This window comes from Macaca nemestrina, chromosome 8 (genome assembly GCF_043159975.1).
Source record: "Macaca nemestrina isolate mMacNem1 chromosome 8, mMacNem.hap1, whole genome shotgun sequence".
NCBI classification, from domain to species: domain Eukaryota; kingdom Metazoa; phylum Chordata; class Mammalia; order Primates; family Cercopithecidae; genus Macaca; species Macaca nemestrina.
The window spans coordinates 5,159,199-5,172,756 of record NC_092132.1 but is presented as its reverse complement, the minus strand read 5'-3'; the positions used below and the strand labels follow the sequence as shown (position 1 = coordinate 5,172,756).

Here is a 13,558-nt window from a genome sequence, read left to right as displayed (position 1 = left end):
AGAGAGTACTGCATTTTAAATAAAGCAATATTTCATAGATAATGCCAGAATGTCTTCTGAATCTCATCCAAATCATTTAGCTAAAGTAAGGAAGGAAGTCGAGTCTCTCCGCAAATCCAAAGAAAACCGAGCATTACATGTACAAGAGGAGCAAAAAAACCCCAAATCAAATTCTCAATCCTATTTCGGAAACAAGCCTTGTGTAAGGTGCCCACGGTGGTGCAAAGCACTGTTTCATGAGAAAGGGCAGCCCTGTGTGGCCAAACAGATGAACTGCAATGTTCCACATCGCCTGCCACTGCATCAACCGCGTTCCTCTTCCTCACACCACCAGGGAAAAGAGTCTGCGGCCCCTGTTTTAGAAGTTACTGCCCTATTTAGGCTAATATCCAGAATCTACAAAGAACTTAAACAAATTTACAAGAAAAAAACAAACAACCCCATCAAAAAGTGGCCAAAGGATATAAACAAATATTTCTCAAGAAGACATTTATGCAGCCAACAGACACATGAAAAAATGCTCATCCTCACTGCTCATTAGAGAAATGCAAATCAAAACCACAATGAGATATATCTCACACCAGTTAGAATGGTGATCATTAAAAAGTCAGGAAACAACAGATGCTGGAGAGGATGTGAAGAAATAGGAACACTTTTACACTGTTGGTGGGACTGTAAACTAGTCCAACCATTGTGGAAGACAGTGTGGCGATTCCTCAGGATCTAGAACTAAAAGTACCATTTGACCCAGTGACCCCATTACTGGGTATATACCCAAAGGACTATAAATCATTCTATAAAGACACATGCACATGTATGTTTATTGCAGCACTGTTCACAATAGCAAAGACTTGGAACCAACCCAGATGTCCATCAATGATAAACTGGATTAAGAAAATGTGGCACATATACACCATGGAATACTATGCAGCCATAAAAAAGGATGAGTTCATGTCCTTTGCAGGGACATGGATGAAGCCGGAAGCCATCATTCTCAGCAAACTGTCACATGGACAGAAAACCAAACACCACATGCTCTCACTCATAGGTGGGAATTGAACAACGAGAACACACGGACACAGGAAGGGGAACATCACACACTGGGGCCTGTCGGGGGGTGGGGGGGTGCGGGGGTGGGGGAGGGATAGCATTAGGAGATACACCTAATGTAAATGACAAGTTGATGGGTGCAACACACCAACACGGCACATGTATACATATGTAACAAACCTGCACGTTGTGCACATGTACCCTAGAACTTAAAGTATAATAAAAAATAAAAAACAAATAAAAAGGAAGCTTGAAGATTCTTGAAAAAAAAAAAAGAAGTTCCTGCCCGATTTAATAGTCAGTGAAAGGGAGCAGATACCAATGAACCAGATTATCATGAGTTCTGAAACAAGAACGAGATTCCTAAGCACTCGCTATGTGCCGTAGAATGTTTCCGGGGCTTAAATTAATTGCCTGACTTCATCAGAAGTGGCTATTTTTATCTGTTTTACAGATGAGGAAGTTGAGGCTTAGAGGAGTCAATGACTGCTAAAATGTCTCATGGCTAAGAACTCACTGACCCTAGAGTCTGCTGGGACTCAGTGTTTCCATCTAAAGCAAGAACGCCCATGTCCCCCTACCCCCTCTTCAGCAGGGGAGGAGAGCACATCACCTGCAGGCATTTGCTGGGCGCTTACCATGTTCCAGGTACTTTGCACACACACAACACTCGAGGTTACTCTCACCCCAATTTTACAGATATAGAAGCTGCAGCTCAAAGAGATGAAGTGGCTGGCCCCGGGTGACTCAGCTAGCACGCAGCAGAGTCAAGATTCATTCCCTGGTCTTTCGACTTCAGATACAGGTCAAGTAACCCCTAACTGAAATGCTTACGACCAGAAATATCTCCATTTTTTTTTTAATCTGCATATGCATAATGAGCTATCTGTGGGATGGGACCCAAGTCTAAACATGAAATTCATTTGTGTTTCATATATACCTTATCCACATAGCCCGAAGGTAACTGTGCATGACACTTTTGATAATTTGGCGCCTGAAACAAAGTCTCGACTGCATTTTGACTGTGACCCATCACGTGAAGTCAGGTGTGGAATTTTCCACTTGTGGCTTCATGCAAGCGCTCAGAAAGTTTTGGATTTGGGAGCATTTTGGATTTCAAGTTAGGGATGCCTGATCTGCACAACTGTTCTTTCCAGCGTATCACAGGGCCACAAGAGAGGCACAGCAATGGCTCAGCATCTAGATTCGGGCAATGAGAGGCCTCAGAAGGGGACAAAGGGAGGGAAGGAGAGATAGGGGAAAGGGCGAGGGGCAGGGCGCTACAGATGCAGAGCAGGCCCCCAGGATGCCAGGAGCAGCGGCATGGTGCAGAGACACACACAAAGAGGCCTGGCTGCAGGCGGATGGGCAGCCCCCCACAGCCAAGCCCGAGTGTCCGGCAGCGAGGAGCCCTGAGCTGGCTTTCCCTGAAGGTGCCTCTGTGGACAGAGCTGCCTGCACCAGCCCCTAGTGGACCACTTAGGACGCTAGTCCTGTGGAGTGACTCTATCTGTCTGCCTTGAGTTTCTGGCTTACCACTCCACTTCTGCAAATTATACTGAGCTGTACCAAGAGAATCCAGGTGAAACTGAGAATGAGTGAAATACCGAGGTTTCTCTTTCAAGAACGAGTGATACAGGGGACAGCCACAGCCTGCCACCCTGCTCCTTCCCTCCCCTCCTGCCACTCCCTGAACTCATACTCAGCCTCATGCCTAGGCTCCGGGCCTACTGAACTGCTCGTGTTTCCCCCAAAACAGCATGCGGTGTCAGCCCCCTGCTTCTCCACATGGTGCTTGCGTGGAAGGCTTTTCTGTGGACTCTAACCTAGGCCAGTACTGCTTCCTTTATTGATCAGCATATTACACTGAGTGCCTTAAGGACAGTACCTATCTTATTTGATCTGTATTTCCAAAACTAAGTACAGTGATTATAGTAGGTGCTCAGTAAATATTAAATAAATGAATGAATGATCAACAAACTATATCACCTGTCCACACTGCAAAATAATTCAGTTGAGGGGAAGAGGGCAGACTCAAAAGCATGAAGCTCTGTGGGATGGATGGTGGTGGTGGTTGCACAGCAATGTGAATGAACTTATTGCTGCTGAACTCTTCATTTAAAAATGGTTACAGGGGCCAGCACAATGGCTCATGCTGTGTTCCCAGCACTTTGGGAGGCTGAGGCACAAGAATTGCTTCAGGCCAGGAGTTTGAAACCAGCCTGGGCAATAGGTTAAAACCTCATCGCTACAAAAAAATATTTTTTTAATTAGCCAGGCGTGGTGGCACACACTTGTAGTCCTAGCTACTTGGGAGACTGAGGTGGGAGGATTGCTTGAGCCCAGGAGTTCAAGACTGTAGTTAGCTATAATTGCACCACCACACTCTAGTCTGGGCAACAAAGCAAGACTCTGTCTCAAAAAAAAAAAAAAAAAAATTATTACGATGGCAAATTTTACATTATTTGTATTCTACCAAAATTTCTTTAAAAATTTTTTAAAAAATAGTCCACACTCTTTCAGGTGTGGAGAACTGCCCAGTTCCTGCAGCAAGGTGGCAGCTATACACGCAGAGGCTTGCCAACCGCCAGTCCCGCCAGCCCTGTGCAGAGCTGCTACCCACTCCACAGCCCCACGCCGGGGTCATCAACCCTGAGCCCCAGAAGCACAGTAGCTTGGTCCACCTCACGGTGACTTTCAAAACCAAATTCCTCGAGTTTCTAACTTGGGCTGTGAGTGCCTTAAAGTGAGGGACTAGCCTCTCTCACTGCCCAGAACCTGGCCCAGAGTCCCGGGCCTAGGCAGCATTCAGTAGAAAACGACAGTAGCTCCCAGATGTGGAGCAGAGATTACGTGTCGAATTTTCTGGATGGTACTGCCATTTTCCCCCAAAGAGAATCAGTTCCAAGTCTGCTGCTATCTCAGTGCCAAATGAAATAACAAATAACTGAATGAAGCGCTGAATGAATGAACTTTGGTGGGAAACGGAGAGGGTGGCGGGCAGCGGGACCACACAGGACAACGCCGTGCGGTGCGTCTCACATGGCGGCCGGCATCTAGGGAAACGTCTCAGTCCGGAAATCAGATCAGCCTGACTATACCTACAGAACACATCCAGATTTCCCAAGAGTTACTGTAGCCTTTGTTTCAATAAATTGCCTTCTAAGGGAGAGAAGGGGGAGGGGAGACGACTCCGAATATAATTATTCATTCAGGTCTCCAAACATGGATAAGGTCAATGCAAAAGCCTATTAACTCCAGGAGCAAGAAGAGAGTTGCAAAAAGACAACTGACTTACAAACGATATTTTAAAAAGAAGGTTTAGCATTAATTAACAAATGGAAAGGAGGAGAAATTTTTAGAGAAACTAAAAATATCTCGCCTAATAAAAGAATTGCTAATTTAAATCGTTCATGAAGACAAGATACAAAACATTTAGAAGGAGTAAAAATCTCTATGCTGTGTATCTTTTATTAAAGTATTTGGCAGACAAATGGGGGGAAATCACCCAGCACCCACATGTACTCAGCAAACACAGCCACCACCCCCACAAACCAGGGCAGCTCCAGGCAGTGGGGACACGGAGATGCAGGAGAGCCACACCTCATCTTCCGACACAGTCTCTCACAATGCCTACAACCAAACCTCACAACAGAGAGACTGCGTTTGCTACTCACTTTACCCCAGTGGCTCCTCAGCACATAATTTGGCTTCTGCCTATAAACTCTATAGAAACCTCGCCTAAAAGCTTCCTAAGTCGTCAACAAATCCACATTGCCAAATTCAGTGGCTATCTTTCACACTTCTCCTGCTGGGCCTCCCTGCTATTAATCGTGTATATCTTTCCTGGACAATGCCTTGGTTTCTGCCACCCACCTTCTTCCTTCGTCCTCTTCAGGCTCTTCTGTGAACAGCTCTGCATTTTCCCACCCCTCAGACACTGGGATGCAGAATTCAGCAATGGCCCAATTTCCTCTCCCACAGGATCATGCCTTGAGTGACCGGTGCAATTCTGCGGCTGTCCTCTCCCCTGCCTGATACTAACAGCCATGTCTCTGTCTCTAGCTCACACTCGGTTGGACAGCTAGGCATGGTCTCCTGGGCCTCCGTGAAGCACAGGCCCACAGCCTCAGCGAGTACAGGTGGAACTCCGCATGGGCCTGTCACTTCCCCGCTCCATCCACAGCCACACAAGTCAGGAACCAAAATCCACGCTGCCACGTCCTGCCAATCCCTCATGTGTGTCTGTTTGATCACCTGAATGTCCCCTGTATACAGCTTCTCCTGCCCAAACCGAACTCCTGGCTCAAGCCCACATCATCTCTCAGCCCCCACCAGCAGCGGCCCCTGCCTCTCTCTAGTCTAGCATGAGCAGGCCGCTGCGATGATGGGGCCACAACACCTGGCCTTGCTCATAATAAGGTAATGCCATATGTGTAAGTACTTACTATGTACTAGGAAATGTGCCAAATGTTTTCATGGATAAACAGATTCAATGCCAACACTCCCTTTATAAAATGAGTACTAGGCTGGGCGCACTGGCTTGCACCTGTAATCCCAGCACTCTGGGAGGCCGAGGCGGACAGTTCACCTGAGTGAAACCCCATCTCTACTAAAAATATAAAAATTAGCCAGGCGTGGTGCCATGTCTGTAATCCCCGCTACTAGGGAGGCTGAGGCAAGAGAATCACTTGAACCCGGGAGGCACAGGTTGCAGTGAGCTGAGATCGCACCACTGTACTCCAGCCTGGGTGACAGAGTGAGATTCTGTCTCAAAAAAAAAAAAAATAAAAACCATAAAATAATAAAAATACAAAAAAATTAGCCAGGTACAGTGGTGCATGCCTGTAGTCCCAGCTACTCGGGAGGTTGAGCCAGCAGAATCACTTGAACCTGAGAGACAGAGGTTGCAGTGAGCTGAGATCACGCCACTGCACGCCAGCCAGCGCAACAGAATGAGTCTTTGCTGAAAAAGAAAAAGAAACGAGAGGGAGGGAAGGAGGGAAGGAGTGACGGAGGGAGGGAGGGAGGGAGGGAGGGAGGGAGGGAGGGAGGGAGGGAGGGAGGAAGGAAGAAAGGGACCATTATCCTCATTTGACAATGAGGAAGCTGAAGTCCATGGAGCTCAATTATCTTACCTGAGATTATCTGCAGGCAGGAGCAGAGCCACAGTTCAAACCAAAGCAACCTGCCCAGAGCCCAGGCTATTAGCCACTCTATCCTGGTGACTCTGCCTACCTCTCCAGAATCATCCTTCACCCCTCACTGTACCCTACCCCCTGAAAACATGTGACCCAGTGAGACCCAACTGCTTCCTACGTCTGCACTTTTCTCTGCTCATGCTGCTGCCTCTGCTTAAGTGCCATGATCCTGCCTCCTTCGATGCCTGGAGCAGCCAGGGCGCCTGGACTGTCCATGGTGGCCGTAACTCCTCCAGAAGCCCCGCCTGCATGCGCCACAGCACGCCCTGTATACGTGCACCTAGGACGAGGTGGCGTGGAGTCCAGCTGGAATAGCAGCCTCAGTGGGGTAACACTCATCATGATGCCCAAAAGGCATGACAGAAAGCTCCCCAAAATCAACCCCTGTGCAATAAGGCATGCCATCGGGTCCCATGGTTCCCTTCCCAGCAGCCTTGCTGGGCATCAGCAATGAGTGCCGTCACACCAGTATCCAGATGTGAGGTTAGACCAACACAACTTTCAACTGGAAAGAAGAAAAGCCAGAAATGCGATCTCCCTCCAGCCCTAACCTTCTAGGGTACCAACTGCAACACTGATTGAAAAGTCATTCCTCCTGGACAGCCATGCTCTCAGTCACGCCCAGGGTAGAGAACAGAGTAGACACATGGTCCTCACCTCCAGGGAGCTCAAGTTCCCACGGGGAGTCGGGATTGTGAACACACACAGGAACGTTTGCAAGCCGTCCGACGGAATACGGTTAAAGAAGGGAGGGAATGCATGAGTATCATGAGTAGTGTTTCTAGGGAAATATTTTCCCCAGACATCCCAGGGTCTGGCAACATGTGTGACAAGATCCTCCACTCCTCCAGCATGAGGAATTTCAGGTACCAGGCTGGGGTCTGGAAGGCCACATGCAGCAAGAAAGCAAGCAGGCAGCCCTGTGGAATGGGAGTGCTGGTTTCTAGACACCTGCACCTAGAGCTTAGCCAACTCGCCTATCCGTCTTTCTCTTCCAAATGTGTATACAGCCTCTTCCAATGAAAGAACGGCAGTTCCCACATCTGAAGCCCTGGGCTGGGCCTAGGCCTGCCATGTTGCCCCACTCCCTCCCAGCTGAGCCAAGAACTGGTACTGCCTCCACTCCACAGCTGGGGAGGGAAAGCCACTTGTCCTCCACCTCCCAGTGAGCATCACTGCTACTTAGCTTGTTTGAATGTAAAACACACGATTTCACCATTACAGTACTGAAGACCAAAAAAGGTAGCTGAATCAGACATGAGTACTCACTGGCAGCTGCCTGTATTTTCACAATGGTACCAGGTTACACAGGACACAAAGGAATCTAAGTGATAGTTCACAGCTTAAAAAAAAAAAGAAAAAAACTCGTAACAATCAGTTTGAGATCAGAGTATGCAGGATTAATGTCAATATCCATGTGACACAGAGCACAGGAATAAGCAAAGAGCTAAGGCTCTTGGGACATAAGCGGGACACTGACAATTAGGTAAAGGATTAATGGTTGTGCCATAGATTTTTATAAGAGGATTTCAAAAATAAGGGTGAAGTGGTTTAAGGACTGGGATAGGAGGGGAGAAAACGCCTCTGCGCACACACCACACGCCAAAAGCATGTGAGGCGCTTTGTACACCACAGCATCCCTCCGAATTCTCACAACCGTCCTCAGAAAGCCGTCACCACCTCCACCGGACAAGGGTGGAAACGAAGGTTCTGAGAACTGACTGAGACCATACAGCTGGCAGCAGCTGGAATGGCTCTCAAGTCTCTGTCTGACTGGTAAAAAGACAGCTTCACCTTTAGACATGTGGAATTTATAGGAACATGAAGGCATGTGAATGGGAATAGCTCAAAGAAAATTGGAAATTTAAGAGGAAAGCTCAAGTAGGAAGATGGGGCTGATGATGAGCTTTAAGCTCCTGCTACTTCACAGGCATGAATGTGTATTTCTCTTTCTTTCATTTCTAAAGCAAAAGGCCACACGAAAGCTGACCCAGTACTTCTACAAAGAAATGACAGTAATTAAATGGGAACATCTCCATTTTCTCGATGATTAACTGCAGGGAAAAGCATCCCTCTCACAGGAGGGCTCTGCTCTGAATGAACCTACTCAAAGAGCAACGGTAACTCTGGCGCCCAGAAAATAGGCATTATGGAGAAAAGGAGAAGTTAATGTTTTGCAGAAATCTATGCAGCAACTGTATGAAATGTGGCTTACGGTTGTGAGATACATGGACGAGACTAAAAAAGACGCCAAGCCATCATCTCCCACTCCCCAAACGCCAGCTTTCTCCTCTATCAGGTCACTTGCTCAATAATGAAATGCACTGACAATGAGGTAGTTAAAGGTATCTAGGTGTCTTATTTGCGTGGCAACTTTATCATTTTGTCATCATACACTTTGATCATTTCAAAGTGATTAGGATGATTTTTAAAATTCGTCAATAACATATCGAAGATGACATGGGCATAATGTAAAATCAACCATTTTCAAGTGAAGGATTTGGCAGCATTGAGTGCATTCACAATGTTATGCAACTACCTCTATCCAGTTCTAAAACATTTTTTTCAACCCAAAAGGAAACCCTATACCCATTCAGCACCTGATCCCCCTTCTCCCCACCCAGGCTCTGAAAACCTCCAACGTGCATTCTGTCTCTCTGGATTTTCCTGTTCTGAATGTTTCCTATAAACGGAATCATAGACCCTTTCACTTCCCTTCTCTCAGCCTGTTCTCAAGGCTCGTGGACGCTGAGCAGTTGCTGCTAGCACAAGTCAGGAGGGCTCTTTGATGATTCCTCACTGTCCTCGGAGTGAAGTCTGTTTTCCTTTGGAATTTCTTGCTCTCATGTCTGGTGCTCCCTTGAAGGCAGGGACGGACAGATTGAGGGCCAGGAGAGGTGGCGCTGCCTGAGAGGCCAGTGTCCAGGGGAACAGGCCTGGGGCCAGGCCATCTGGATCTGGGGTGCATTTCACTCTCGCCAGCTTCATGCTTTCCCTCCCCAAGATGATTTTTCTCCACAGCCCACAGATCTTTTATGCATTTAATAGTTATTGTGTCCCCTTCACTAAAGTGTAAGTTCTATGGGGAGATGCACCAGGTTTTGTTTACTGCTCTCTGCTCCTAGAGTTTTGAACATAGCAGGCTTTTAATAAATGCCTGTTAAATGAGTGACTGGATACTGGAGATTCTGACACAAATCATTTTCGAGGGGCTGGCAGTCCCCTGGAAGGACAGGCAGATGAGCCAACATGCATGAGGTAAGCATGGGGGAAATATGAGCACAGTGGAGTCTGTACATCTCTGAGGAAACTGGGAAAAATTCATTTATTTTTAAGTAAATGAAAATAAAATTCCTATTAGCTTTTTACAGTGAACATCGATAATATTTGAAATAAAAAATAGTTACTGAGTGCAAATCAAAACCACAGTGAAGCACCACTTCACATCCACTAGGATGGCTACAATAACACAGCCAGCGGATAACAAGTGTTGATGAGGGTGTGGAGAATTTGGAACCCTCGCGCATGACTGGCGGGAATGGAAAATGCTTCAGCTACTGTGGAATACAGCTCCTCAAATAGTTCAACAGAGAGTCAGCCTAGGATCCAGCAATTCCACAGAGAGGTACAGACCCAAGGGGCAGGAAAACAGGCATCCAAGCAAATACATGCACACACATGTTCACAGTAGCATGAAGATGGAAACAGCCCAGATGGCCATCGACAGATGATTAGACAGAGAGAACGCGGAAGCACCATACAATGACATATTGTCCAGCCGCGAGAAGGAAGGAAGCACTGACACTCAGCACGGCATCCATGAGCTTTGAGAACAGGCTGAGAGAAGGGAAGTGAAAGGGTCTATGATTCCGTTTATAGGAAACATTCAGAACAGGAAAATCCAGAGAGACAGAATGCAGGCTGGAGGTTTTCAGAGCCTGGGTGGGGAGAAGGGGGATCAGCTGCTAAATGGGTATAGGGTTTCCTTTTCAGTTGAAGCTGTACCCTCAACCTCCCCGGCTCAGTCTCCTGAATAGCTGGGACTACAGGTGTGCACCGCCACGCTCAGCTAGTTTCTGCATTTTCTGTAGAGACGGGGTTTCATCATGTTGCCTAGGGTGACCTCAAACTCCTGGACTCAAGAATTCCACCCATCTTGGCCTCCAAAAGTGCTGGGACTACAGGCGTGAGCCACAGTGCCCTGCCATACATGAGTCTTTTACATGACTTTTAAAAGCACTTTATTGGAAGCAATACAATTATTATATAAATTTTCTTTTATTGCTGTTTTAACAAATAGAAGCCTTATCAGGATGATCATTATTTGGAATTTCTGGAAGTGGCAGTGGGGTAGGGACAGCGGGAGTTGCTGTGTGACCGTGTCCTCTATGTCACACATGTGAGAGCCATGATGTTTAATTTCTGTCGGATGCTATGCTAGGCACCCTCCATAATCCTCAAATCACTCCACCAAATGAGACAGTATCATGTCTGTTCTCTAGATGAAGAAACTAAGTTCACAGAAGGAAAATAATCTTCCAAAGGCTGCTCGGCCAATAAGCAAAACAGCCGCAACAGGAAGCCAGGTGTGTCTGATTCCAAATTCCACCTCCTCTTTGCCTGTGGCCTCTCTGAAGCGTTTGTTGAGAATCTGACACACATCAAGGGTTGTGGGAGAAAGGTAGAAAAACAGTCTTTACTTCTCAGGAACTCAAAACCCAATTAGGGAAACCTGTAGACATCCCACTCTGGTCTGTAACAGAATGAGCTACAGAGACTCAAGGAGACACGAAGAAGGCTCACTGGGAAACGGACGAGGATCAGAAAGAGCCTTAGAAAAGCAGGCTCGGGAGCACTCTTTGAAGGAAAGCATGGACGACGTGGTTGTTTTATAGCCCAACATGAGCTCATTCCTCTTCTGGTCACGACGCCCCCATTTCCCTCTGGAGAACCAGCTAGCTCCAGCGCTACTCCTGTGCTGGGGTGAGAATGGCCATTCTCACCGCGGATCTCAGACTCAGGCCTAGCCAGCCCCAGCCTCCAAGAACCTCGGGCAGGTGACTGGGTCGTGAAGACGTGGGTCAGAGGTTTTTCAATCAAGACAGAGAAGTGCACACTACTTTCTCATCATCCCACACGGAAAACACCAGCCTGACACCTGGCCAGTCACATTCCTGCCACCTGGAGCCTAAGAATGATGTCAAGTTGCGAGAAACAGGTTAGAGAGTTGAGAGATGATGTCTGAAACTGAAAACAAACCTCCATCTGCACTTTCCCACTAAATGAGCTGATAAATGACCTCTTTGAATATACCACTTAGAGCTGGGGTTGGGCATTTCTGGGTCTCTGACTAGACAATCAAAATATCCTCTTCAATCTTAATATTCTTATGCATAAACATTACAGAGACCAAAAAAATACCTATCTCACTATAGACAGAAATAGATTGGTGACAGGATACATAGGTAAAGAAAAATACTCTTTTAGAAGAAGAAACAATTACTAAATAAATGCTGCAACTTTATTTATTCACCCATCCATTGAAAAGATTAAAATTTTACTATACGTATAAAATGGAACATCATCTAGGCCACTGCTGAAGACTAAGTTCTCAGGAAGAACATACCTGTAAAACTTACCCTCCAAGTCATTGAGGGTCTTTGTGATTCTCTATGCTTACAGCTATGTCCTGTTAAATCTTACAAGACTTATTCATAGCAAGAATCACAAACAGCAAGTATAAAAGTACCTGTCGAGTCAAAGCACACCAAGAGCCAAGGCCCTCTGCCATGGAGGTTCTCCCACTCTCGAGCCCCCAGCATCTGCACTGCATCTGAGGGGGACAAAGGGACCCTGTGGACCCGTAGGAGGAAAAAATTGAGAGAACTCAAAGTCCACATTCCTGAGATGCCCCCATGCTCTACTCCAGTGCCATGCTAATATTTATACTTTTTAGTGCATTAAAGCAGGACTTTGGGGTAGGAATATGGCCGCACCAACCAAAGCACTGTGCAGGAATCACCTGGGGTGCTAGGGGTCAACCGTTCAGAACATAAGGGCTCTGTCTTCAGGAGTATCTGGTGGCGTAAGGAGGGCAGAAAAGTAACAGAAAATGACAACTGCTATGGGTGCTGCACGTACTCGGAGCCAGGCTCAGAGAAAGGCTGAGTTCGTATCTGAAGGCTAAGCAAACACATAATAGAAATTCAGTGCAGTAATTGCTCCCAGTGAAGTATGTGCCAACTGCTGTGGCCACACAAAGGAAGAACTGTCTCTTTATTCAGGAGGAAGGGCAGACAGAGGCTGTGGCATTGCACTGGACCAAAAAGCATGAGCACCTGTGGAGCACAGCAACGTGAAACAGAGCACTCTAAGCACACAGGGAGGACTCCACAGAGATAGGAAGAGATACAATTAAAAGCCAGGATGGTATCGGATTGAAAAAGGACCATGTGTCAGTTTCAACTAGTTCTGGACAACAGAGGGGGTTTAAACTACCTCTGGACAATGGATGGGGAGTTAAACTATCTCTGGACAATGGAGGGGGGATTAAACTACCTCTGGACAGTGGAGGGGGGTTAAACTACTTTTGGACAGTGGACAGGCGGTTAAACTACCTCTGGACAGTGGAGGGGGATTAAACTACCTCTGACAGTGGACAGGGGGTTAAACTACCTCTGAATAGTGGAGGGGGGTTAAACTACCTCTGACAGTGGAGGGGGGTTAAACTACCTCTGGACAGTGGAAGGGGGTTAAACTACCTCTGACAGTGGAGGGGGGTTAAACTACCTCTGGACAGTGGAGGGGGGTTAAACTACCTCTGGACAGTGGAGGGGGGTTAAACTACCTCTGACAGTGGACAGGGGGTTAAACTACCTCTGGACAGTGGAGGGGGGGTTAAACTACCTCTGGACAGTGGAGGGGGGTTAAACTACCTCCAGACAGTGGACAGGGAGTTAAACTACCTCTGACAGTGGACAGGGGGTTAAACTACCTCTGGATAGTGGATGGGGGTGTTCAACTACCTCTGGATAGAGGGGGGTTAAACTACCTCTGACAGTGGACAAGGGGTTAAACCACCTCTGGATAGTGGATGGGGGAGTTAAACTACCTCTGGACAGTGGAGGGGGGTTAAACTACCTCCAGACAGTGGAGGGGGGTTAAACTACCTCTGGACAATGAAGGGGGGTTAAACTACCTCTGGACAGTGGAGGGGGGTTAAACTACCTCTGACAGTGGACAGGGGGTTAAACTACCTCTGGATAGTGGATGGGGGTGTTAAACTACCTCTGGACAGTGGAAGGGGG

At 47.2% G+C, this 13,558-nt stretch overlaps 1 protein-coding gene and 1 long non-coding RNA gene across 6 annotated transcripts in view; both read right to left on the bottom strand.

The window, feature by feature from the left end:
* LOC105488384 (trafficking protein particle complex subunit 9) overlaps positions 1-13,558 on the bottom strand; it is a 724,351-nt gene that overhangs the window by 430,831 nt on the left and 279,962 nt on the right. The gene's annotated exons all lie outside the window — the stretch shown is intronic.
* The window catches only part of LOC112427828 (uncharacterized), an 81,291-nt gene that overhangs the window by 64,340 nt on the left and 3,393 nt on the right, over positions 1-13,558 (bottom strand). The window contains exon 2 of the long non-coding RNA XR_011606677.1: positions 12,001-13,302. This is a non-coding gene — a long non-coding RNA (uncharacterized lncRNA). The remainder of the gene's footprint in view (positions 1-12,000; positions 13,303-13,558) is intronic.